A 13135-nucleotide genomic window follows, 5' to 3' on the forward strand; every position below is an offset into this window, starting at 1 on the left:
AATTTCTTCTTATCTGTGAAGCTTCTGTGGCTATCCCAACTGGAAGTGGTCACTTCCTCCTTTCTCTTACACTTATTGTCTGTACTACTCATTTGGCGCTGAATACATCCTAGTACTTTATAATTAATCATTCACTCACTCATTCATTTATTTAAACAAGTATTTACCGAGTGACTATTATTTTCCGGATACCATGGTAGGTGCTGGAGATATAGAGATGAGCAAGAGATAGACCTGGGATTTGTGGTTCAAGAACACTCTGGCTATAATAAGAATGGATCAAACCAGGGAGACTTTTGAGTTAGGGAGCTGTAAGGAGGCTGTGGCAGGAACCAGAGGCAGGAAATAAGAGGGCAGTGACATCTGCCCCAGGGATGAGGAGACTACATTTGAGAAATACTTAGGTGACACTAAGAGCCCAGAGAGGGAGCCATGCAAGGCTGAATTCACATCTTCACTCTATCAGCCAGTTGGATGGTGTTAGGCAAATAATTTAAATGATATTAGTCTCATCTCCTTTATCTATAAAATGAGGATAATATTAGCCACTGCATTGGTCGGTTTCAGTATTATGTGAAATAGTGAGTGAAAATCTGTAGGCATATACCTAGCATCTAGAGAGCTACATCATGGTGATTGATGTAGGTGTCACTGACATTGGTGTCTTCTTTTGTCTATCCCCTTCATTAATCTGTGAGATCCCTGAAAGCAGAGACTGCCTTACTCATAGTTTACCCTCATTTCCTACCACAGTGCCTGGCACATAGTATATCCTCAATCAATGTTCGTTGAGCAAATTTACACTTATAATTCAGAGCCCAGCAAATTCTTTAAGATTCACTGCCTAACCCAGGATACAAATTTGACTAAATCAAAGGAACAGAGATTATTTTAATACAAGGTAGAACACAGGGTTCTCTAAAGCTTAATTCTGTATGTTTTTAACCATTGTTTCTCAACTCTCTGTTCCTCTCTCTTCTTCTCTGCTCCGCTCTTCATGTCTCTTCTCATCCCTTTCTACACCTTGGTCCCAGACAATCTCATTCACTCACATGACTTAAATCTATATGCTGATTGCTTTCTGAATGTATGTGTCCAATCCTGACCTCTCTTCTGAACTCCAGGTCAGTAAATCTAACTGCCGACTGGACATCTCTACTTTCAATATTATGTCTAAAATTATACCTCAGACATTTCCACTTTCACCTGCTATTCTTCCCACATGGCAATTCTCATTGGGTGGAACTATCATCCAGTCAGATATCCAAGCTTTAATCTTGGAGTAATCTTTAACACCTTCTCTCTCAGTCTCCATATCCAATAAAATGCCAGACCTCCAAAGCAGATCTACGATCTCATACCACGCCTACTGCCACCACCATCTCTCACCTGGAGATGGGACAAGCTCCTCTTGGTAGCCACACTTGTAGTCTTGCTTCTGTTTTTACATAGCAGCCAGAGGAATAGTTAAAATTACATAGCAGACCACATTACTTTATTTATTTAGAAGTCTTTAATCGTTTCTATTGTACTTGGTAAAATTTTCAAAATGCTTACCATGACCTCACAGTCCTCTATGATTGGACTTCCTACTACCTTCACTTCCTCTGCTTCCTCACCATCTCCTTTTAGTTCTTCAAATACCCCAGCATTCTCTGGCCTTGTGGGCTTCATATCTATTGTTTTTCATGAAAGGCTCTTACACCCACTCTTCACTTAGGTAAAAGATAATTTCAACTGGTCCATCACATCTCAGTTTAAGTGTTTATTCCTCAAAGGGGCCTTTCCTGGTCTCTCCTTCTTAACTAGAGCTGCCTTTAAAGCACACATAATGATTCTTTAATCCCTTAGAGCACTTATCACAATTTTCAATGTATACTTATTTGTGGGTATTTGACACCTATCTCCACCCCAACACCCTTGTGCTCACACACACACACTCTGTTACCCACCCCTGATTCTCTGGGACCCAGTGCAGAGCCTGGTGATAGAACATGTAGATTTCTGTTGAGTGAATGTGATAAAGGCTGTGAGAAAGAGACAGACCAGGTTCTAGGAGAGTTCAAAGGAGGTGGTGCAGAGAAGGCTTCAAGGAAGATAAGACATTTGGTGGCAGCTTTGAAACATGGATGGGATGGTACCAGCCAAGGTGAATGAGCCTGCAGGAGTGGATGGAGGGAGGAGCCAGGTGGATGGACAACCTCACTGAACAAACCCAGATGGTGCCTGAGAAATGATGAGTAACTGGGTTGTCTGGAATATAGAGCTTGGGAAAGGAAGGAGGGCTAGAAAGAGAATGACCAAAGCTGGACCTATTCTTAAATCCCCAGGAGGTGCTGGTGAGGGCCCAGAGGCTTCCCCTTGACAAGGTGGCCCTCTCACAAACATGTTCCCTTTAATTAGCTCTCACTCAGGAGGTAGGGGCAATAGGGCCCAACATCTTTCAGCTCCTGCTGCTTCCTGCCCCACCACAGCCCCAGGCACCTGGCTGGTAGGCTTCAGCCAATTCCTATTTGCAGTGGAAATTGAATGTTGCTTACGTTAATTGTGTAATATAGTTCCACATTAAGAAACTTGGGGCTTGGGACAATTTATAGGGAAAAATTTAGGACAGTATTCAAACAATTCTTCCACAGGCATTTGACTCATTTGTATTATGTCCATCCAGGTGTGGACCCTCACCATTGAGGCCTCTGTAAAAAATTTATTTCAGCTACACATATGACTTTCTGAGCTTTTTGAAAATACACACCTGGCTTCTCTATTCAAGAGATTACAATTTTGTTTTTTAATTTTTTTTTTTTATTGATTTCAGAGAGGAAGGGAGAGGGAGAGATAGAAACATCAATCGACTGCCTCCTGCACACCCCTTATTGGGGATCGAGCCCGCAACCCAGGCGTGTGCCCTGACGGGGAATCAAACCAGCAACCTCTTGGTTCCTGGGTGGACGCTCAACCACAGAGCCACACCTGGCCGGAAGAGATTACAGTTTTAAAAAGGCATTAAGTGCTTTACCATTCACCCTGTTAGGTGCTTTCCACTGAGTTACCTCATTTATTCTTTACACTCACCCCAGCACTAAGATTTATCTTCTAGATAAGGAAACCAAGCTCAGAGGGATGAAGTAACTTGTCCAAAGTCACACAGCTTATAGGCGTGAAGCCTGCATTTACATTGATGTCTGTCTGGCTTATATCCTGTGTTCTCAGATATTTACGCTATGCGGCTTTTCAAAGACAAGGCATATTAACTGGGTTTGGAGGAGCCATCATGATTACTTTTTTAAATTTTTTTTTACTGATTAAGGTATTATATATGTGTCCTTATCCCCCCATTGCCTACCCCCCCCCCCACTCATACCCTCGCCCCCTGTTGTCTGTGTCCATTGGTTAGGCTTATATGCATGCATACAAGCCCTTTGGTTGATCTCTCCTCCTTACCCCTACCCTCTTTAAATAGCATCTTTACTTTAAAATAATGACAGATTCACAGAAAGTTGCAAAAATATTGTACCCTTGCATAACTGTAACAGAATATCAAAACCAGGAAATTAGTCCAATTCAGAGTTTATTCAAATTCCACTAGTTTTACCACCAGGATTACTTTTTAAGTTAAATCAAGTTTCAGGGCGGGAGGAATATAACAACTTTCTGAAAAGTCTTTTGGAGCCTCTTCTCCCGTGGACACTTGAAGTCCTGGGCTTCCTCAAACAGTGGGCCTGAAGAAGGGATAAATGATAGACACAGAGAGATCCATTCCTGCTGTATGGCCCCGAGGAAATGCTATATTGCCGAGGGGACCCCACTGGAACCTGCTGCTTTCACACGGAAAGAACGCCCAGCAGGGAAACCTAGGGGAACCTGCCGAGACTGTCTGAGTCTGGTTGTTTGGAGGCCTCTAAAACCCTTGAGGCTACCTAAGACCTGGCTCAGCCAAAATGCCTCTTTGTCCCTATTGTCTGTCTCCTGGCAGCTGATGATAAGTGATAAGCAAGAGAGATAAAACAGGTTTGGGGCTGTGAACCTGCCTGAATCACTGGCAGCCAACCAGGCCATTTTTTATCTGGAAAAACTCCCCCCAGGACAGCGCCCCTGCGAGTGTTTGGGAACCTGACGGTGGAACAATGGCGGGAAATGGAGGCCCAAGCTTGGCTTTAGGGCTCTGCCACCCACACTCCTTCGCAGTGTTATTCCTGGCGAAAACCAAGATTTTCTTTCGTTCAGACAGACTCTGTGGGAAGAGGTGCAAATGAGGGTTGGAAATTAAAAGGAAGTAGTATGATGACAAGGGAAGTTCGGTTGTTTTGCAAGCTTTAGAGATTTCGTTGTAAATGATTCTGAACATTGTTGCCCTGCATACATAATGACTGTCATCCTGGTGACTGTGATAGCTCCTTGGCCACCAGGCCAAGTGTTGAAGCCACTTGGGGGTTAATTTCCTTGTCAAACTGCTTCACGTGTGAATTTTAGAGACCCTGGAACAAATGAGAAGTCGGGCCTTACATTCCGCAACTCCTTTGGTGTGGCCAGGAGGGCAGTCGGGCTCTGGCCCCTGCCCATCTCTCCAGGTAAATCCAGCTACTCACCTTCAACGTTGTGAGACAAGGACATCTGGTTAGACTGATGTGGCGTGTTCTTAGTGGGCTCATATTGGTTTCTAGAGATGACTGTTCTACCAAATGCTCAAAAGCTCTCTGTTATAATTGCATCATTCCCCCCCCCCCCCCCCCGCAAATTCAAAAATCCTAACCCTCACTGCCCAGAATGTGATCTTACCTGGAAATAGGGTCATTGTAGATACAATTGGTTAAGATGATGTCATACTGGAGTAGAAAGGGCCCTGATCCATTAGGACTGGGATCCTTATAAAAAGAAGACATTTGGACACACACATGCACAGAGAAAACATCATGTGAAGATGAAGGCAGAGGTAGGGGTGATACTTCTCAAGGGATGTCAGGGCTGCCTGCAAACCATCAGAAGCTTGGAGAGAGGCCTAGAGCAGATTCTCCCTACAGCCCCCAGAAGGAGCCAACCTGCTGGCACCTTGGTCTCAGACTTCTAGCCCCCAAAACTGCGAGGCAGTAAATTTCTGTTGTTTAAGCCGCCCAGTTTGTGGTACTTGGTTACAGGAGCCCTAGCAAGCTCAGAAACTCTCTTAAAAATGTTGTTTTAGAGTCAGAGTTGATTTCAAGGTCACTCACTGATCCATGCTATGTGACATTCACCTTTTTCCACTTTTTAATTTGGGAAGAGATGTTACCATATTTATTATCCCAGCACTTCTTCCATTCTCAATAATGCCTATAAGCAAAGACCAACAAAACCATGACATAGTTGAAAGTGATTGTTGTTAAATTAGAACCAGTCCCCTCTTTCTTTAAAAAAAAAAAAAAAAAGAAAGAAAGAAAGAAAGAAAGAAAGAAAGAAAAAGAAAAGAAAAGAAAAAAGGAGAAGTACTAAAATCTAGCTGTGCCCAACTCAGGAGATATTTTCTATTGGCTCTTAGCCCAAATGGATGTGGAACAGGTGGTGGCAAAGCACTACTGTGTTCCCAGCAGGCACATTACACCTGCATTGGGCATAAATGGCTCCTTGTCCTTGGCTCTCAGATGCACAGAAAGGGGAGAGTCACACTAGAAACCCCAAGAAACAACTGTTGCTGGCAGAAGGGTGACCTAAGAAGATGCAGGAAGCAGCATAAATATGATCCGAAGCCCTGCTGGAGAGAGGGCTTCTTTCAGTGCATCCAACACAACCGTGCTCTTCAGACAGAGACAACCAGGACATCTGGGCTCCAGTGGGCCCCTGTGATCCTTGGAACCCAATAGACTTGTCTCCCTGAACAAGGGGTCCTGGCCCTTCTGCCTCAGCCCCAAACCCTGCTTGTTCTGGAGTGCTGGCTACTGTAGACATGAGCCTGTTCATCCTGAATATGCAACTTGAACCCCATAGTACTTTCTCTCCTGTCTTGAGATCCTCTTGGGCCTCCTCTTGGAATGTAGGCTGGGCTTGGGAGTTGGTTACAAGGGTCAGGAGAGGGGCGGGAAGACCATTCTCCCTTCTCCTGTTTCCCAGTGTTCCCTCATCCTGACACAGCCTCGCTTGGTCTTTACAAGATCCTCTGCTTTCCCTGCCTAAACGTTAGTGGTTTTGTTACAGGTGCGAGGAAAGACGTGAGGGTGTGGGGGTAAGTATAGGGGCTTTTCTATGAAGCTGGGCCTGTACATTCCTCCTCCAGCTGCCCATCAGCTGACCCATTTCCTAAAGGGTGCTGGAGACAGAAGACGGGGAGGATGCAAGGCGGTAGGGCGGGCCAGGGAGCTGCCTGATGTTGAGTGCTCATCCAAGTGGAGATCTGGCCTCCATAAATGGCACCACCCCTTTGGGCTGGATTCACTCATTGGCTCAACTGGGACCAGCTTGGTGGCACCCAGAATCCCTCTCTGTCTAGTTTCACACCCTCTCCACCTTCCCCATAGTCCCCCGATCTTTCAGTCTCTCTCCTGCCTGGCCACAGCTTCATTCAGGGAAGCTGTGGACCACATCTACAGACCTGTGTACCCAAGAAGAGGCTTAGGTCTTTCAGATTCTTCAGACTAGCATATTGACAAAACAAATCTTTTCTCTTGCTAATATTGACTGCCTTTCCTAGCTCAGCTCAGATGACTTGTTATGCCAACAAAGTCTATTTGTTTTGAACTGTCTCACAAGGAAACCCAGGCAGACGTGAAAAGGTAAGAAAACCCTGCCCTACCAGAGGCAGAGCAGAGAAGAAAATCCGCTGCCCGACTGCACACTCTGAAGCAGAGAGGGACAGGCTAGGGATCTGGGTGGACACACTCTAGCGCAGCCGTGGGCAAACTACGGCCCGTGGGCTGGATCCGGCCCGTTTGAAATGAATAAAACTAAAAAAAAAAAAGACCGTACCCTTTTATGTAATGATGTTTACTTTGAATTTATATTAGTTCACACAAACACTCCATCCATGCTTTTGTTCCGGCCCTCCGGTCCAGTTTAAGAACCCATTGTGGCCCTCGAGTCAAAAAGTTTGCCCACCCCTGCTCTAGCGGCTGTGGCAGGGCCTTCCTGGACAGGAGCATAAAGAGTTAAGGAATTGCATTTGGACAAGCACTGCAGCCTGAAACCCAAGCTCCTGGGGGCTCTTTCAGAGTCCAGGGCCAGCGAAGTGTCTATTGTCAACAAATGCCACCAGCGGACCAATAGCAGCCAGAGTATGGTTCTGAGATAAGGGCCTCTAGATGTCACCAGGCAACAGGCACAAAGAAGGCTGGATGAACCGCCCAGCAGCCGATTATACCACCCCCACATCCCCCACATCTTCCCCACTCCCCTGCCCTGTAGCTCACACACCAGTGCAGCCAGGTGGGAGAGCCGCTTGGCCCCAAATTCCCTCAATATCAAATTACTATCAGTTTCTGGATTTGAAGGGAAAGGAGGTGGTGTGGAAAGGCTTTATTTGGAAACTTCAGTACAGTTTAGTTTACTGCAAAGCTGGGCTGATGGCAAAGGTGAAATTTTTCAAGTAAAAAGGAAATGATGCTGCAAACTACAGCAAGACTCATATACCTCTCCTGTTCCTGCTCTTGCAAGTCAAGAGATGGGCAGGACCCTAGGATCCCTCGCCCCTGACCTCAGGGCTTTCCCCAGGGGGAGCCTTTGACAAATTTACTAAATTAGTCTCTAGATCAGCGATTTTCAACCTTTTCTCATCTAATGGCACACATAAGCTACTTACTAAAATTCTGTGGCACACCCAAATATATATATATTTTTGCTGATCTGACAAAAAAAGGTATAATTTTTATTCATTCATGCCTGATGGCTATTGTGTTGGCTGTTATCATTTTTTTTGTTTGACAACCTAAGAGAAAAGAAGTCAGTGTCCTTGATTAAATAGTCAGGTATTGCATGTTTTAAAAAGTCTTGCAGCACAATGGTTGAAAATCGCTGCTCTAGGTGAATGTAAAGTGAAAACTAAGGATGCTTGTTTCTCCTTCCTACAGAGTATGTTCCCTTTATGTCACAGAGCCAGAGGAATGAGCCATGCAGAGTTGAACAGTTTTATTTTATCATGCACTGATTCACCCAACACTTAGAGCTATGGCAGAGGCAAAGATGAATTGGAATTGCAACGATGAATTGGTCATTTTTCCCCATAGTCTGATTTTTCCCAAAGGTTCACCATCTTATCCACCCTACATGCTGAAGACTCTCAAACCTATACTCCCAGCCCAGCTCACACCTTCCTTCTCCTAAGTATCAGCCCAATATATCAAATAGTTTTCTAAACACCTTGCGGATTTTTCATACGTCCAACAAATGCAACATGCCCCAAGCTCAAGGTTTCATCTCTCTATCACCAAACTCGGCCCACCACATGAGTTCTTTGTCTTAGTGAGTGATACTACCTCTCCCAATCTGGGTTAAATTATGCCCCCACCCCCCAATTGATATATTGATGTCCTCATTCCCAGTATCTCACAATGTCACCTTATTTAGAAACTAGAGGCCCGATGTATGAAATTCATGCAAGAGTAGGCCCTCGAAGTCCTGGCTGCCTCACGGCCCCGTGGCCCCACCCCCCACCCACTGGTCATTCCGGAAGGTTATCCCACTGTCAGGTCTAATTAGCATATTGGCTCTTTATTATGTAGGATAGGGTAGTTGCAGATATAATTAACTAAGATGAGGAATACAGTAGGCCTATTCCAATGATTTATGTCTTTATAAATAGGGAAAATTTCAACACAGACACGAGAAGAATGCCATGTGAAGGAGACATAGAGAACAAACAGCCTCCTATAAGCCAAGAAACTCCTGAGGCTACCAGAAACCAGGAGAGAGGCATGAAACAGATCCTCCCTAAAACCATTAGATGGTGCATGGCACCACCAACCCTTTGATTTCAGACTTCTGCCCTCCAGAACTATGCGGCAGTAAGTTCTGTTGTTCCAAGCCACCCAGGTTGTGACACTTGTTACAGCAGCTCTAGGAAACTAACACAACCCCACTAAACATTGTCCAAGAAAGGAGCCAGGAAGCTTCCATTGAGTCCTTTCCTTCATCACCACCTCTACCCTCCACTTGTCCTATAAACCACCAAACTGTCCATTCCACCTGTGAGACACCTCTGCCAACAATGCATTTGTCTTCATTCTTGCTGCTACCCCTTGGAGCAGGCCACCGTTATTTCACCAGAATCCTTCCTAACTTCTCTCCCTGCCTTTAATAGCACCTCCTGCTTCTCTGTTCCTCGAATTGCATCCAGAATCATCTTTTAATATGCAAATCTGAGATACCACTTTCCTGCTTAAAACCCTTCAGATGTCCTTCCTTGCTCTTAGGATGAAGTTTAGTCTTCCTGTAGAGCTCACAAGGCACACAATAACACAGCCCCTGGTCTCCTTTCTGTCCCTATTTCTTGCCAGTGTTATTCTCTAGCAATAATGAACTTCTTTCTCTTCCTTAGATGTACCACATTCTATCTGGCTGCCAACATTTATATATGTCTTTTTAAAAAAAAATTTTTATTGATTTCAGAGAGGAAGGGAGAGGGAGAAAGAGATAGAAACATCAATGATGAGAGAGAATCATTGATTGGCTGAAACACCCCCCCACCCCCCCAGGGATCGAGCCCACAATCCAGGCATGTGCCCTGACCTGGAATCAAACCCGGTTCTTAGGTGACGCTCAACCACTGAGTAACACCAGCCAGGCTTTACAGGATTTTTTACTTATCAAATTGTATTGTGACTGCCTCTTTATCTATTAGCATCCCACCCAGATGGGAGGGAAGTTATCCGATCCATCTTGTTCATGGGTGTGTCTGCAGTGCTTGGCATGATGCCTGTGACACAGTAGGTCTCCAGCAATTATTTGCTTATTGACTGACCAACTGACAAACTGACTGAAATACGATTCCTATCAACAATGAGCTCAGTCTCAAGAGGAGGCAGCAGTGTGGACAAAAAAGTTCAGCGACACAGAACTAGGTCTACATCTGACTCAGCTTGAGGCAAGGGGGGGAACATTCTACAGAGGCAATGGCGTTTAAGCTGGGCCTCAAAAAGATGAGTAGGAATTGGCCACAGCAGAGAAGGGGCAGGGTAAGGAAACTCATTTTAAGCAAAGCTCCTTGCCATGGGTCAAGGAGCACGGTACGTTTGAGAAATGGTGGGAATACATGGTGTGCCCAGAATATGATGTGCAGATAGTTGGCTGATGTGGGCTGGGGTCAGACTGTGAATTCTCCAAAGAACTTATTTTTGCATATAATCCTCTGTGACTTTTCCTGAACATCAAAGAGCAAAAAGCAACTTTATAATCCCTTTTTACAGTCAGGAAAGGGGAGACATACAGTCCAGAAGGCTTTTCTGTTGCTCAGGATGGTGCATGAATATCCATTTGCTCCTGGGGTTGAGACTTGTTACCTCTTCAGGGCCACCAGCTAAGCACCTACATTTCTGCTGAGGCTGAACATCTGGATAAAAACATCTGCACTCCCCCTCCTCCTGCCCCAACCCTGACAATTCTCAAGAGAAACTGGTTGAGTGAGTGGTTGTCTAGTTCTGTTCCAGGGTTCTCCAGGGAAGGCTTTCTCCGGTTACTCCTTATCATTCTGAAATCTCTCCAGCCCTAACTTAATTCATTCCCCTTGTTAGTCTTTTCAGACATAAGGAATAATTTGTCTGTATCCCCCGCATAAAATCACTGCCTATACTCCAAGGCAAGAATTTAACCACCCGTTTGCCTTCTCCAAAGAAAACAAATTTGATTCCTTAACTGTTTTCTTAATGAATCCATTCTCTCTCCCACAACCTTAACTTCTTAAGGCCATTTTCATCTCTCTCTCTTTCCCTGAATCCTTTGATCCAAATGCATGGACTAGAACTGAAGAGGAAATGTAAAACCAAAATAGTCTTTCTTAAGATAGGTGAGGATTGGAGCAGCTGCCACCAAGTCCAGATCCAAGGCCATGTACCACCAATGCCTGCCTGCCATCTTCTCTGATTCCTTTTGATTCTAAGTCCGGTATAGCAATTTTCAAGGATCAGCTGATTGTGACTCTCCTTAAGGAAAAACAAAGCCCCCAGAATAAGATTACAGTAGTTGGGGTTGGTGCTGTTGGCATGGTCTGTGCAGCCAGTATCATAATGAAGGACTTGGCAGATGAATTTGTTCTTGTTAATGTCATGGAGGACAAATTGAAGGGAGAGATAACGGATGTCCAACAAGACAGCCTTTTCCTTAGAGCACCAAAAGTTGACTCTAGCAAAGACTATAATGTAACTGTAAACTCCAAGCTGGTTATTATCGCAGCTATCAACAAGAGAGAAAGCCGTCTTAATTTGGTTTAGTGTAACATGAGTATTTTTAAATTCATCATTCCTAATTTTGTAAAATACAGCCCCAAAATGCAATTTGTTTATTGTTTCCAATCCAGTGGATATCTTGACTTATGTGGCTTGAAAGATAAGTGGTTTTTCAAGAAAACCCATGTTATTAAAGGGTGTCCCAAAATTCACGCAAGAAGTAATTTTGATAGAAAACACAGGTTTATAATTAAAAATTGTAAATTTTGTATTGATTCATAAAGTATACAGTATAGGGTTATGTATTGAATAGCATATCGGGTAAATGGCCTCCATGACTTTGCTGGCACATACGCACTCTTTTGTTGAAATTTTCCATGACCATTTTGCATAAATATGGCTGAATTTCGATGAGGCTCATTTTCATCTTGATGGCTTGGTTAACTGACAAAATTGTTGCATTTGGGGTTCAGAAAATCCACAAGTGATTGTTGAGAAACAAATGCATCCACAACGTGTCACTGTTTGGTGCGGATTTTGGGCTGGAGGCATCATCAGACCATTCTTCGAAAATGTGGCTGCTCAGGCAATAACAAAAGAGTGCATATGTGCCAGCAAAGCCGTGGAGGCCATTTACCCAATATGCTATTCCATGCATAATCCTATACTGTATACTTTATGAATCATTAAAAATTTATAATTTTTAATTATAAACCTATGTTTTCTATCAAAATTACTTCTTGCGTGAATTTTGGGACACCCTTTAGAAGTAGTTGCAATCTGGATTCAGCTGGGTTCCGTTACCTAATGGGGGAAAGGCTGGGCGTTCATCCATTACACTGTCGTAATCCTTGGGGAGCATGGTGACTCTAGTGTCTTTGTGTGGAGTAGAGTGAATGTTGCTGGTGTCTCCATAAAGAATGCATCCTGATGCCCTGGCTGGTTTTTCTCAGCAATTAGCACATCAGCCCATGAGCCAAAGGGTCTCGGGTTCAATTCCCGTCAAGGGCACATACCTGGGTTTCAGGTTCAATCCCTGGCCATGATCAGGAGGCAACCAATCGCAACTAGTAGATGTGTCTCTCTCTCCCTCCTTCCTCCCTACCACTCTCTAAAAATCAATGGAAAAAAATATATTTGGGTGAGGATTAACAACAACATCAAAAAAAGAATCTGCACCCTGATTTAGGGACTGATGCAGATAAGGAACAGTGGAAAGAAGTTCACAAACAGGTCGTTGGCAGTGCTTATGAGGTGATCAAACTGAAAGACTACACACCCTGGGCCATTGGCCTATCTATAGCAGGCTTGGCAGAAAGTATAAAGAAGAATCTTAGGCAGGTGCCTCTAATTTCCACCATGATTAAGGGTCTCTATGGAATGAAAGAAGTCTTCCTTAGTGTTCCTTTTATCTTGGGACAGAATGGAGTCTCAGATGTTGTGAAGGTGACTTTGACACCTGAGGAAGAGGCTCATTTGAAGAAGAGTGCAGACACACTGTGGAGGATCCAGAAAGAGCTGCAACTTCACTGTTTAGGCTATAGCAGGATTTTAGTTGGAGATTGTGTATATTGTCCTTTTTAACTGATCTGTGACTAAGAACATCAGTTTCCTAAAGATAGAACTAGTAATGGTTCATAAAACCCAGCACCTGCATCCTGATGCTGGAGGGTCCTTATCTTGTGTAGTCCTAAACTAGTTAGTGTGAAATAGTTCCACCTCCTCAAAGGCACCACTGCCAATGTTGCTCACGCTACAGTTGCCCTTCAAACTAGATGTGTGTTCATTGTGTGTTATAT

The 13135-nt window shown here is 44.2% G+C and overlaps 1 pseudogene; it reads left to right on the forward strand.

The window, feature by feature from the left end:
• Nucleotides 1-10067: 10067 nt before the first annotated feature.
• On the forward strand, nt 10068-12920 carry LOC118665413 (annotated as a pseudogene).
• Nucleotides 12921-13135: the final 215 nt, after the last annotated feature.

Source organism: Myotis myotis, unplaced genomic scaffold (assembly GCF_014108235.1).
Source record: "Myotis myotis isolate mMyoMyo1 unplaced genomic scaffold, mMyoMyo1.p scaffold_m19_p_10, whole genome shotgun sequence".
NCBI lineage: Eukaryota > Metazoa > Chordata > Mammalia > Chiroptera > Vespertilionidae > Myotis > Myotis myotis.